The following is a 15,551-nucleotide window of genomic DNA, read 5'->3' on the forward strand; positions in this document are numbered from 1 at the left end:
ATACAGAACTTTTTTCTGTGTATGGGGAAATTTTTGTTATGCCATTTCACCATTCCGATTCAACCGTTGAAGTAAAATGTAAGTCGTGTGTCATTTTGACATGATAAAGACATTTTTGATTCCAGATTCATTTTGGCGTTGTGGATTGTTATTAATGTTGTTTTGCATCAGTGGATGGAAAACTAACACATCATACATAAAAATGCATTAAATTGACGTTTGAGCAGTTTTTACACGTTTTAAGCTGGAATGATTTTTTTGGCGTTGTGAGTATGAGTGCGTAATGCATGAGAGTTTCATAGATTTTTTGCCTCAGAATTTCCCTGCAGCGCCGACTGGGATTGAACCCAGGCTTGATGAGGAGAGATGTAATCACGCTTACCACTACACCACTGGCGCTGCGACGACTCCTCATACTTGCGTATTTGTAATTTCGGACTCAATATTCATGATCAGTTACTAACTAAATCTGGGGCCTCATGTCGCAAGTTGAAACGACAAACTTTTTCAAACAAGCGTTCATACAAAAAATGCTTCGTTTCGACTTGTGAAATGAGGCCCCTTGTTTATAGCATCCATCAATTTATGTTTTAAACATATTAACCTATCTTGAGCAGTTGGTGGTCATCAATGAAATAAATACCGATTTTGGTTTTATCACAGCCCATGATGTGGACTTATAGAATGCTTTAAACCATGATAAAACCAGCAATAGTACTTGGGTTCAGTCCTGAGTTCTAATGCTACCGACGCCAGGGAGGCAGCTTCCACACCTGGACCTTACGTATCGACCCATCAACTCATGAACCGGAGACCAACGGTTTTTCTTCCCTTCCAAAGGAAGGCGTGATCAAAGATTTTATGGCTCAGAAAATCCCAACGATGCCGACTGGGATTGAACCCAGGCCCTTTGAGGTGAGAGGCAAACACGTTTACCACTACACCACAGGCACCACTAATTTTCAAGGTTTGTAACTTATAAAAATCTTGGTGATCCTGAATAAAAAAAATCAATCTAAGACTAAGAAATAAATCAGGTATTTTGTAAAAACAATTTCGAGGTTCCAGATTTTGCCCTGAAAAAGTTCAAATCTTTGAAACTCCGAAGATTTTTTATAGGATTCTAAACTTTAAAGATTTTATAGAATTCTGCAGAGTTTTTAAGTTTTGGGGAAGGATTTAAAGGAATTAATGGAATGAAGAGGACGATGTCTACAAAAATATAGGAAACACTCTTAGAGACTTCTGACCAATATTCCAAGATAATTTTGAAATATAGTCCCAAGAGATTTCATGAATTCCAAGGGATTTCTGTGGAGAAGAATTGAAGTCTTATGTGAATCTGATGAATTTAATGGGAATTGTGAGGAAAATAACAGGATAATGTCTAGTCGAATTCTAAGCGAATTTCAATTAGAGTTCAAAAAAGAATTATAAGTATATTTAAAAGGGTTAAAAATTCGCTACAAGAGAGAGTGTATCCAAAATTGGTGTTTCATCAATCGTAAACAAACATTTAATGTTTGTTTACGTTTCATGAAGCATCAACTTCCTCATCGTCGCCCACTGGTCACCATAGCCGGTTGAACTCCAGACAAATCTAGAACCGCACTACCATTCATACTGGCGACGTCGCTCTGATGACACGACGAACCCCTACCCCCAAACTCCTCCTCTTTTCCTGTCCTTCGACAATGTACCCCTCTAACCACGGGTAAGCCGCGAGTATTGGGCCCAACTCCTACTAGACATAGAATTAAGTTAATTTTGTTACAAACAAAGAACAATGAATTATCGGCTCCGTAAAGCTAATGCGATTGAGTCTTACAAATAAACGAACAAGATAAAAAAAAACTAAGCATCAAATTTGGTCCCCTCCCGCTTGTAGCGTATTTTTGTACCCTAAAATACTGCGTCATGTATGCATCTTCTCTAAATAGAAAATCTCGTTCCTTGTAATACTACCTACACACTAAATTTTTGTGAACCCTCCAGCAAATCGAGGTCAAATTTTCCTCATACAAAACTACCATACTTTTAGTTAATATTGAACCATTAACGTCAAGAAGGGAAACTATTTTCCAACGTACTAACATTGTTGCTAGTGTATAACCGTCCAACACCATTGCCAATGATGAGTCTATTTCCAATGACAGCGACCGAACTGCATTATGCCGTTTCTATCAACACGTGTGACTTCCAGACAAATTGATGTTAATTGGATTGCTTGAACAAAATTATTTGTGTCTGATTAGAAGCTGCTCTACCTGTGTTGGATGGATGTGAATCTGAATGGAGAGGATTTTATTTTTTCCCGGAAACGGCTCAGCATTATTGAAAAATTAGTAAATCACAATAATGGCCAATAATTGAGCAGCGGCGAGCGGTTTTCAATGAATGAGTGAATGAAGGCTAGGTGCGGGTGGGTATTGTTTTATTGATTTCTGCTCGCTCGTGTTGTTTATGATGATGATAGAAAAAATGTTCGGAATTTCGGTTGAGCGCTTGGCATAAAGCAGCATAAAATCGTGATGTGGAGAATTTGCGGAAGTATATGGCAAAATAATTAAACTGCTAGAGTAATCTAAGGGTCGGGTTCGTAATGCTTGGTTAGGAGGATTAGATTTGATCTATAGATGATCCTTCAATAAAGTTCCTTGCTGAAACGTTTATTATTAGTACTTCAATTGTAGTTAAAAGATCTTATTAAAAAGTACTGAATCATCATATAGCACAAAACACGTTGAGAGTTCAGGGGGCCTGGGCCGCCTCCCTGACATCGGTGATTGGTACTTGAGTTTACAATTCAATTATTCGTGTATGGTTCTTCACTCATGTTTGAGCAATTTTGCAATTGTTTTTGAATTGGATCTATTTTTTGTAATTCATTTTCAACGACCTTGTATAATTTTGAAATCTACACCAAACCTAGATAACAGATTTACATGAAAAGTATGCCTAATTTGGAATGTTTCTTGACATGAGCAGTTTCTGTAATGTGGTCGCCGGAAGGTTTTTAAAAAAAATTGTAACTATTAAGTTAGCTTATTTTTCGAACAAAGCTTGTTTCCCCAAATGCATTGCGTCTAGAAAATCATCTCGTTTTATACAAAAATATGCATTCTAATAAAAAGTACTTGTACGCTGCAGCCCAGTGCAAGAACTGCTGTTACATTTGTTGCATTAACATGTGCGGAGGATGTCATAAATCCAACCTTACATTGGATGTAAGAGAAATGTAATTATTGTGTAGTTCATTTAACAATAGTGTTATTAATAATCTCTCAAACCCCCATCATCTGATACTGAAAAATGCTGAAACTATCGCAACTCCGTCATTTCTGAACAGATTTGTTTATCTATCCATCTTAAATAAACAGCGAAATGTTATAGGTAGCAATACCAACCCTATACCTATAGGGGAAACAGTGCTATTGTTGCGGTAAGTTAGAAACGCTAGAAGCCTATTGTTGTATATGGAGGTCTCCATACTCAACAATAGGCTCCTAATGCTTCTAACGTATTGCAACAATAGGGCTGTTTCCCCTACCTATTGAAGAACTTACAAACATACCACCAAAAGCATCATGCTTTTGAAACGTGGTGTTTAAGCATAAATCCACCTCTACGACAGCAACATCCTCTGTTGACGGTTTTTGAGTCTACAACTTTGAATCATTTGATGCCGAAAACTGGCTGCGTTCTGTGAGCGCAAGTTCTACTATATGCATGCTTTCTGGCATTGCCGCATGCATACGGTCGATCAGACCAACTCAAAATTTCGTCAAACGTTGATTTACTCAAACTTTTCGAAGATAAAGAAAATCGAAAAAGGCTTAATTAACACAGCCAATGAGATCAACCCAAATTTGAGTCCAGTTTACTCAAAATCGCCAAAAGTGTAGGACCTCAGCGATGAGTAAATTTGCCTAATGTTTTCGCGTGGAAAACCTAAAAAAAATTACTGGAAAATGAGGAAAATTGACGAAAATTTTCCTCAGTCTAGAAGAAGTACCTATAGATTGAGAGAATCCAATCTTTACCTTTCTCATATTCTGGATTTTTTTCCTGGACAATCCTGGAAAAAAATGAAGCAAATTTACTAATTGCTAAGTTCCTGCACTTTTTGCGATTTATTGCGATTTAACTAAACTCAAATTTGGGTGTTCTCATTAGCCGTGTAGTCTATTATTCACGGCCGTTGAGCCTTAAGGCCGGCGCACAATTAGGTTTTGCACCGTCGGGGTTAACCTCAATCTGATGACAGTTCAGTGGTACTGTTTACGTGGACTTAGTCATTTTTTTCTTGGGTGGATTTTCTCGATAATTTTTCAGACTGCAGTGAGATGCAAACCACACTTCTGCAATGTCCACGAGCAACATCCTTGCAATGCGATGTTCCTCGACAATTTTCAAGTTAAATTTTTTTTTTCGAAAAAACGACTAAGTGCTTGTAAACAGTACCACTGAACTGTCAAAAAGGTTCAGCCGGCTAACACTGAGTTCATTTGTGATGTCACGCTGCAGTACCTAATAGATACGTTTTCGGGTTTTTTGACGTATCTATTGTACGCCGGCCTTAACTCATATTCGAGTTCCGTTAATTCAAGGTCAATAACTAAAAACACAGGTCACTGAGTAAAATATATCTCGATTTTCCTGGAAAAACTTTTCGAAAATGAGGAAAATCAAGAGAGATTCCACATACTTCAAGGCTTAGTAAAATTTCCGTCGATTTTCTAGATTTTTACGGAATAGCGATGAAAATTTTTCTCAGAACATGAGTGACCTACGTTTTGAGTAAAAAACCACTCAATTTTGAGTCGATTTCATCGGCCGTGTATTACTCCCAGCTTGAGTAAATTTTCATTGATTTTGCTCATATTCCTAATTTTTCCTGGTTTTCCACGGCTTTTTCTCGGAAAATTCAACTCACTTTTGAGTAAATCCATTTTTGAAGAAATTAAGTCGACTCGACTCATTTTTAAGTCGATCAGATTGAACGTGGAGGTTGGTCAAAACACTGAAAACGAATCATACTTATAGCACAGGCAAACAGACATAACACTTTAAATATTTCTCACTGTAAAACATCGTCGCTAAAACATTACCGCCATCTGTTGAGTACACTGTAGTGCGCCCTACACTGAACAGATGGTGGTAGTGTATAAACGTCAAACGCAATGGAAGTGGCTATGCGCGCCACAGGTGGCGGTACTACCAACTACGATACTTTTAAATTGTTCGGTAAATGCTTGTTCGATGAACAACTTGCAAGAGTTATGTCTGTTTGTCTGTGCTTATAGAGTTCTCTACCACCGTTAGTATTAGTGATCAGTTTCACTAATACATGCATTTTACTGGTTGAAAATAGAAAACAAACCGCTGTCAAGTCGAACACTTTGACAGCTGATTTCGTGGTTGAAAATAATAAACAAATCGATTTTATACGGCTACACTACCTAGGTTGTATTAGTGAGATCTTGTATCGAGAAGTCAATACCCCGTACAGACTATATGGCTTATATCATGTAATATAGGCTGGCATGTAATGAGCAATCATACATCTAGTTTTTACTGGAAATCCTGTGTATGAGTGCTCATTGCAAGATATTACATGCTATAAGCCATAGCCTGTACGGGGTATTAGAGAATGAGTAACTTTTATTGATTTTTATGAATCATTTTTAAAAGCGTACATATTATAGGTATGGTCCCCCTAAGAAAAACACATCATAACACATGAAAAATATTCATAAATGTATGATAGCTGCTTTGGAATATGGAATAAACGGCCGATTTAAATGTGCAGTGATCCGAACTGTCAAAACCATAGGATTTTTGATCTAGATCAAAATAATTTTTCCAGATTAGATCAGACACGAATCAATTCATAACTTATGCATGCGGGTTCATCTTCTTCTTGTTATTCGTATTTTAAGCTTATTGCTTAGCGCATATTAGCTTATTGGCGTTGACGGCACCGTCGAAAAATTTGCTCTTCCAGCAAATTTAGACAGTTTCTTATAGGAATTTTTGGTGGAGTGAAAGGATAAGTCCGCCATGTTTCACGCACAGTCTGACTTTGCGTATGGATTTTCTCATAGGAGTAAAGAGCTACAGAGTCGCCGTCAACGCCAATTGCGTGCTCTCAACTTAGTGTTCTAATGCACTTCCACAGTTATTAATTGAGAGCTTTCACAGGGAAGTCGAGAAAATTTCCAATCCGAAAGATTCCCTCGACTGGACCGAGAATCGAACCCGCCGCCTCCGGCTTGGTAATACCGTGCCTTTGCTGCGGGTTCATGGTTTAGCTAAATATTTCCCGCGAACACTGAGCCAGATGCCAGTAGTGTGCTTTGTTCAGAAAATGTATTGTTTTTGCTATGGTCATTCATGTCGGTTTGTCGGCGGAGTAACTCTAGAATGCTCTAAATTTTTCACTGTCCCCCTTCATAATGGCGGTAAGATTCAACTCGGATTAACCTCTAATACCGACCCTGTTTGGATGATTTGCCAAATGTTTGCTTAGAGTCGTGTTTATTTACTCTGGTGTTGACATCAACTAGCCGGGCATTCTTGATCGGGATTTAATCCGAGGATAATACCAGTTGGAGCATACCACCATAAATGGACATGGCACTGTCTACACTGCACGCTCCTTCAATGTAACTCAAAAGTGAGTAAACATCTCGAGGGGCACGCAATACAAAGAAACGGTGCGTTGAAGTTAAAATGCAATCAAAAGTACTTAAAGTAATTAATGCGTTTTGAAGTAGTACTGACTGTAATTAAAATTAACTATCCGTACTTAAAGTAATTAAATGTATTGAAAATGTAATTAATGTACTTTAATTAATCATGTTTTGTTGTTTTTGACATCATCCACATTCAGAGGTCCAGTAACTTTCGAATGTATGGGAATGGTAGGAAACCATTTGGAAATGCATGAAAATATTCAGTTTTTATTCACTATCGTCTTTATGGGTAGTTTTAGATGCACAAAAATTGCACGAGTACATTACTATGGTGATAAGGTAAACACTCGTTTATTTGTTTCTTTCTGTGAAAGCATGTTTAGTCACAAATCGTGGATTTTCTGATATTCTCCATACTGCAAAAATGATTTTCCTACCACTGAAGGGGCGACATCTCTCGGATCTTCAGTATAGCTACTACTCAAATCATATAATTAATTAATGTAAATAAAGCAGTAATTAATAGAATTAATTTAATTACAGCAGTTGCTTGCGTCGGAGTTAAAGGTTATTGCGTGCCCCTAGGTAACCAGTGGAACTACTCTAAAGTGAGTAAACCTATAGTTACTCACTTTTGAGTATAGCTAGAATTTGACAAAATCAGAACAAAGGGCTGTTCATTAACTACGTAGACAGTTTTTTGGGATTCTTGCCCCCCTCCCCCTGCGTTGACAATTGTCCATACACAATTATTAAAATTTGATATTAAATAAATGTAAACAATTTAAACGATAGTACAAACATTTTTATTTAAAGGTAAAAAGAAAAGACATTCATTCGATATATTAAAAAAAAAAATGTGATTTTGGCGTCTGCTTGTGTGGCTTCCCTAAATGCAACAACGAGGCTGGTGACCGACGCTCTTCAGGTATGACTTAAATTTTTGAACAGAACGCATTCTTTTTCTTTCCTTTATTTAACGTCGGTCTCTGTTCCGCAATCTAGTGCCAATCATCGACGGACCTCGATTGCCATTCATTGACGGCAATCGAATGTGCAGGAAGGCAGCTTGCACACCTGCGTAGGATATCGAACCCATTCAACACACATGGGCCGGGACGAACGGCTTTACTTTCCTTCCGAAGGAAGACGTGACCAGAGATTTTTATGCCTCAGAAAAATCCCACCGTCCTCGACTGGGGTTGAACCCAGACCCATCGGGGTGTTAGAAAGCAGTCACGCTTACCACTACACCACCGGTGCCGGCTATAACAGGACGCATTCCAAAACATTAATTATCTTGGCAATATGAGTGAGTACAGGGATCCCAAATGTCATTCCACAACAACATTTTCTAGATAGTCGTCTTGTTCCTCTTCCGATTCCGGAGGATGGTTTTTAATGATGTGCCGCTTCAAAGTAATTGATCCGGGTGTGAACACCCACCTTCGGAGTATTTAAACGGCTTATCAGCATTGCTGGTATAAACATATTGATCATGTTGATTGTGGGATTTTAGTTCTTCCATATATCCTGGAACGAATCTTTGACTCACGGGGAGATGGCAACCAAAAGCTTGTAAAGGGATTTAAATGCCTAATTTTCTTACCTTTTCAATTTACGGAATGAATCCGGATCTACCGCTGCAGTCACTTGATCCATTTCTTGCTCCTAGATTTTCACACATGAAAGAGAAATAGGAAGTTCAATCACTGACCAGATTTTTTACTTTTGTCACAAGTATTTGACATAAGCATGGTGAGTAAAATATGTTCAGGATTTATCAGAAGCAAGCAAACATGGTTTTTAAACAAACAGAATAGTAGTTACTCACTTTTCCAAATCAATGTTACTCAGATTTTGACATTTTGTACAAAAATACCGAATTCAGTAGAAGTTACTAATTTTTGAGTAACATTGAACGAGTGTGTACACTGTTAGGAATTTTTTTATTCGAATGAGTAAAAGTGACTCATTATTTGAGTTAGTTTAATTTTCAGTGAAAGCTTTGACTAAAAGTTCGGTGGGAGTCAAGTTTGACTTTGAAATATTTCAGTGGATGCTGCTCATAATCGTGTACCACGTGTGCACGGCCGATTAAATCAACCCAAATTTGATTTTTCATTTTTGATTTTGATACGCTTTTCTTCGAAAATGTGCCTGAATATGCAGAAAATCTACCAAGCACGGTTATGGCTGAAAGTATCTTTAATAAAGAAATAAATCAATCAATCGATGACAATTTTACTCAGTCTAGGAATATGCTATTAGACTGAGTGAAACCTCTCTCTATTTTCGTCATATTAGATTTTTTTCCTGAAAAATCGAGGAAAATTTTACTCAGCCTATGTGTAACCAACGTTTTTGCGAATTTGAGTAAACGAAACTCAAATTTGAGTTGATTTAATCGATCGTATAGATCTGGTGCAGTACACGGTAACCGTAAAATACCCAATATTTACTACAAAGTAAGTATTGTCGAGCGATACTTTGACTGGAATACTTACTATGGACTTATGTTTGTTATTGTAATTACTCATAAATTTGTAAAGTTTTACTCATTTAATTAGTAGTCCCCAGGGGGACCCTATCCCTGTCAACCACATATACATGCATGATTTTGACATTTTTGGACAATCTGATACTTTTAAAACTGACGGAGGAACGACAGAACAAAACAGCTTACTCTTTCACTGAATGCTAGAAAGAGTACACAGCAAAAAAAATGTAATATCGATCAATGTAATTCAAGCTGATGTATGAAATAATCCAGTAATAGCAAAAAGCAGATACAATATTACCACAGACAAACAGACATAACACATTGAATATTTCTCACTTTAAAGCATCGTCGCTAAAACATTTCCGCCATCTGTTGAATACACAGTGGTAGGTAGTACGCTGAACAGATGGCGGTAGTGTGTAAACGTCAAACGCAAGAGAATTGACTATGCGCGCCACAGGTGGCGGTACTACCAACTACGATACTTTTAAATCGACCGTTAAATGCTTGTTCGATGAACAACTTGCGAGTGTTATGTCTGTTTGTCTGTGATATTACATCAACGGATGAAATTTTGTTCGCAGCCGGCGCCGGTGGTGTAGTGGTAAGCGTGACTGCTTTCTCACACCCCAATGGGTCTGAGTTCAATCCCAGCCGAGGTCGGTGGGATTTTTCTGAGGCATAAAAATCTCTGGTCACGTCTTCCTTCGGAAGGGAAGTAAAGCCGTTGGTCCCGGCCCATGTGTGTTGAATGGGTGCGATATCCTACGCAGGTGTGGAAGCTGCCTTCTTGCACATTCGATTGCCGTCAATGGATGGCAATCGGTGTCCGTTGGTGATTGGCACTAGATTGCGGAACAGAGACCGACGTTAAAAAAATAAAGGAATAAATTTTGTTCGCAAAATCGATGTACATCGTACAACGTTATATTACACAACCGATGGATTGACCTGGTTGCAGCAGTTTGGATGTAATATTCAACAACTTTTTTTCTGTGTAGTATGTTGCAGTCATCCTCCGAAATTCGTGATTGTTGCCCCCGGGGTAGTCCCAGTTTCCCTCGAAAATGCTTTCTTGGTTGTCATTATCTAAGAGGAAGAGGTGACAATTGGCTTCTTACTCTTTTATTTCTATCTCTATCTCTATCATTATATATCTCTTTCTCTAACATGAAATCGGCCAATCAGGAGCTGGTTCACGTTTGACAGAAAAGTGGTTCATTTTCGCCTCCGTATTGTCACCTCTTCTCTTAGGTCATTATGAGGTATTTTGCGGTTACCGTGTACGGGTGGACTTGTCATCTGCATCAATAACAACAATTGGGTTCTTTAATTTTGAAAAATGTATCGTTTTTTATACATCATCTGAAAGAGCTTCGTTTTCTGAGTACAGCGATATTTTTTTCGAACCCACACACTATTATCTCGATTTTTAAATTAAGATTTAGAGCAAGATAACAACTTCACTGTTTGACGCTAAACTAACATGCGTACATTTTTACAGTTTTTCATAATTTATCTCATGAAATCTCAAGAAAAGATATAAACACCGTATTTACAATGACAATGTGATAAATAAACATAAATTGATAAATCATGGAGGAACACTCATAAAATTAAAAATTCACAAGAAAAACAAAAAAAAAATGTAAATTGGTAGGGGGTGGACAAACTTTTTTTGCATACTGTATATTTTGTCTGAAGACAGGAAGAAATTTATTAATTAATATTAATAAGAGAGAACGATTTATAAAATTTCATTAAGTTCAACTACCTTAATTGCTTATCCTTGACAGATAGGCGTATTTCTTGTACAATATGCATACTTCTTCAATGTCTTATATAGTGGAATTAAATGGAAATTCCTAGCCCTCTCTCTTTCTTTACCCAGGTATTCCACTATAAACGCCTACGTTCATCTGAATTTTATTATCAGTTTTCTTGATATTATACAAAAATGATCGTACGCAACGTTGTAACTGATGAAATTTCCTATAGCCACAGAGAACAGACGTCCAACTTAAGTCAGAAACTTGTGTAAAGACACAGAGAACAGACATTGAGGCTCAAACAAAATTTCTTCAAAAACTAGTGTACAGATTCAAATTGCAATCAAGCGCCGCCTAAGCCGAGCTCCCCACTTACAAATTCTTTTTGACAGAATGATGGCTCTGGCGTAGCACAAATTACACTAGGCATACAGAGAACAGACGTCCAACTTCCACCAGGAACTTATGTAAAGATAAGTGGGAACGTCGCCGTTACGTAGCGCTAGCATCTCCTGATTTCCTTTATAAATTTAAGCTTTTTCGACCAATTTGGCGCTAGTATCGATAAATTTTCGGTTGAAAATTACCACTCGGTGGTACCGGCAGTTAATGTCTAGTGTAAGTTGTGCAACGCCAGCGCCATCATGTTGTCAAAGAGGGGTTTTAACTGGGGAAGTCGGCGTTGGTGGCGCGTAAGTCGAATAGGAATCTTTACACAAGTTTTTACAGAAATTTAGTTCGAGCCTCAACGTCTGTTCTCTGTGCTAGGCACTAAGTACCGTTGTGAATCTTTACATCCCTATTCGGCATAACAGTCCCATTAGCATTTTTGGCGAAAATTTGCTAGTGGTGGCGGGGGGAACACCCCTCACCATCCCTCTCCAAAGGGGGAGTTTGGTAAAGAGAAATGAAAAAACCGATTTGTACCTTCCTTAAAAGTTGTCCTAGCTCGCTATTCTAATATCTATATGCAATCTTCACACTGCCGTACTCTAACGGAACTATCAACTCTATGCTTTCATCTACTCCATCTATCGTATAAAAATTACCACTACAGTCTGTTATTTGAAATTAGCATCTTCAACTATGAAAATTCTGAGTTATACATGGGAAACGGATAATGTGATTTGAGTCAAGACGATAGGTTTGTATCGTTATCGAGACATCGTTAAAAACGTACCGTGTAAATTGCGACTCAGCAACTCCAACAGTGTAAAAAAAAGACTTGAGTGTACCATCGCTTTGCAATGTAGGGTAGATGTACCAGTTAAGGTTATACGTTCCTATTTAGTGTGCTCTAATTATGGCCTATGGGAATTCCATAGGTCATGATTAAAACACACCATAGTAGAAACGTATGGCATGTTACATCTACCCTAAACGATAAGTTTCCAAAACTATCTTCAACAGTGCCTCAGCTTGCTGTTTTAACGAATGGGACAACTATGCTGAAAAGTTCAGTGTACAGATAGATGCCTAAAAGCTGAGATGAGGTGAGCGTTTAACTTTTTCCACAAAAATTCTAATAAATTTAAAAAGTCGGTTCGGTTTTCAATTGCATCCAAATCAGTTTGTTGTGGTTGATAAGGATTTGATTAAGAATTCATCGAGTTGTGTGAAGAATTTTATATAATTTGTACTATATTAATAATTCTTTTAAATGTTATAAGTATCACAATGTAAGCGCTCATAAATGCACTTTGTAGAAAGAGAACAAAAGTTCGAATAGGATTATAAAAATTCAGGAAAAGGAGGGTAAAATTAATTTATCAGGATTATTTTCAAAAGGCAGCCTGATAGTATGAAAATTGGTTCATTCCGTCAAAATATGTGTGAAGATAAGTGGAAACATCGCCGTTACGTGGGTAGCATTTCCTGATGTGCTCTATAAATTTTGCAATGTCGACCAATTTGGCGCTAGTGTCGATACAATTTCAGTTGAAAATTGCCACTCGGCGCTACCGGCACTCAGTGTCTTGTGTAATTTGTGCGCCAGCGCCATCGTATTGTCAACCTTACAGAAAGTATGTTCGAGCCTCAACGTCTGTTATCTGTGAATACAGCTTTCCCCCGAAGAACGCGGTAGTCACTGAGTTCTACCAACTGATTTTTCTTGGCGGGTTTTCAGCCAAACGCGAGTGACTAGTTCTTCATTGACATTATTTACTCACATACAAAAAATCAGAGCGACTGATTGAAAACACTTCCGTGAAAAAGCGGTGAATAAACTCAGTGGGTAACGCATTCTTCGAGTGATAGCTGTATAGACCTGTGCACGGGTGAACTTTAGTTCATCTACTGAAATTTTTTTGACAGAACAGCGGGGCCCTAATAACGTACACACTAAGATTTGTTTACAGAACATTGTAATTTTTACCTAATATGGAACAGCTGAACATTCGGTAATTTTTATGTTTTACAGTACATTCAGTAAATTTATATTCAGCTGAGCTGTCAAAATTTACCGATACATACTGTAAATTTTGCAATTACCGCTCTGTAAATTTTTACCGAAAATGCTGTAAAATGTTTACCGGTCGATCTAAAATTTGTTCGGTAAAAATTACCGATTGTTTTGTTACTGCATTTTTTATGGATGCATGGATTATTCTTTCTTTTTTCAAATTTGAAGTTAACAATAAGATAAATAGATTATTTGGTATATTTTTTTTCTACGAATGTTATTAGCTACAATGTCTTTAATATGCCTGCATTTTCGGAAAACTGTTAACAGCATTGTGATTTGGAATATGAAGGTACCCAGAGTTCATATTCCTTCATTCTCTGAATTCGGTGGATGCATTTTCCCGATGCATCTTTTCACTTCTGCAGGGAACACAAATGCTGATAGCGCATGGATGGTGATGGAGGTGGTGCCCGAGCTGACCGTAGAAAAAACACATGATGGGATCTTCATTCATCTCGAGAACCATCTAAAAAATATAATCGAAATTAATAATAAAAATAATAATAATAGTAATAATAGTTTTAATTTTACTTACTAACGAAAAAGATCTTCTGTTCCTCCATCGAGAGCTTAAATTTGTTGGAGTACCTATTTACTCATTTTTCAAACACTTTCCAATTGCGCACCGGAGAAACGAGTCATAACCAACTTTAAAAATGTGGGCAATAAATAAGTTTGACAGCACGTAATTTACAAATCGTTCGGTACTGTGTGTGTGTGTGTGTGTGTGTGTGTGTGTGTGTGTGTGTGTGTGTGTGTGTGTGTGTGTGTGTGTGTGTGTGTGTGTGTGTGTGTGTGTGTGTGTGTGTGTGTGTGTGTGTGTGTGTGTGTGTGTGTGTGTGTGTGTGTGTGTGTGTGTGTGTGTGTGTGTGTGTGTGTGTGTGTGTGTGTGTGTGTGTGTGTGTGTGTGTGTGTACAATCTAACCCCCACTGTCCGGCAGTGTTATTATGGAAGAAAACTGCTTTTTATTACCCTTAAATTAAAGCAGGTTTAGTCCGGGAGTTAGAAGGTGTTAGCTCTATTGCAGCTCCAGTGACCCATTTCAGAATGCCTGGTAATTCACGACCACTCCGAGGTCACTTTTACTTACAATAAGCCCCGCATGTTCACTCTACCTTTATCAAATGGATAATGGTATCATAAACACACTTCCAGATTCAAAAAATATTATTTCCAAATCTGGCACGTATATAGTTTTGAAATTTGTTCAACTGCATTAAATCGATTTGAATGGACATTTCTTACCAATTTTGTTTCGAATACCTCTTGATTCATCTGCTGGCAGCACTTACTGGCCCTTACCGGCGACCAACTCGCTTGATTCACTCCATCTTGATGACCTTCTGTTTGCCTATCAGCTTCTTCCAATTTTCGTCCTTCAGATACAAATCCGGAATAAGATCTTTTTTTTACACAATCAATTTTAGAGTTTTTTTAATCGTTTGATAAAATCCCTAAACACACAGAGACTTTATTTTAGCAAAATCAAAACACGTCATTTGAATTTACAAATCGTTCGGTACTTTTTCAAAAATATCGTACTTAACTAGTTTGTTTTGTAAAACATTATTTTTACTGTACATACGTAATAGTTTTTTATAGGTTCAATCCGTAATTTTATTAACAGTTAACGGTAATTTTCTGTAAATTACAGAAATTCGTCACTTTTAAATGCTGAAAAGCGGTAAAATACCGTATTTTACAGAACAATCGGTAAAAATTGTATTTTACTGACTAAGTTCAGCGAAAAAAGTACCGAACATAATTTAAGAAGTTTGGTGTGTATAACAAAGATTTAAACATAGTACATTGAAAGCAGTGGTCAAGTTAAAGTCCAATGAACGAGTGCACGGATGGATTTGAGTTCACTCACTCGACAAAAAGTGACACAACAGCGGGACCCTGTTTACTAAAAATGAACACATGATTAATGCTCGCGTAACATTTGAAAAGGGCCTATCAACTTTTGTAAATAATTTGCTAGGTCTTTTTCACGAGAACCGAAGTACACCCACGCAAACCAAGAGCACTATCGGGAAGGGGAGAATTTCCTCTGCCCGATGGTGTTGTTAGTTTGCGTGAGCGTATTTGGTTCGCATGAAAAACGCTTAAC

Source organism: Ochlerotatus camptorhynchus, unplaced genomic scaffold, assembly GCF_037179485.1.
Source record: "Ochlerotatus camptorhynchus isolate MF236.1 unplaced genomic scaffold, CSIRO-AGI_Acam_v1.1 ptg000369l, whole genome shotgun sequence".
NCBI lineage: Eukaryota > Metazoa > Arthropoda > Insecta > Diptera > Culicidae > Ochlerotatus > Ochlerotatus camptorhynchus.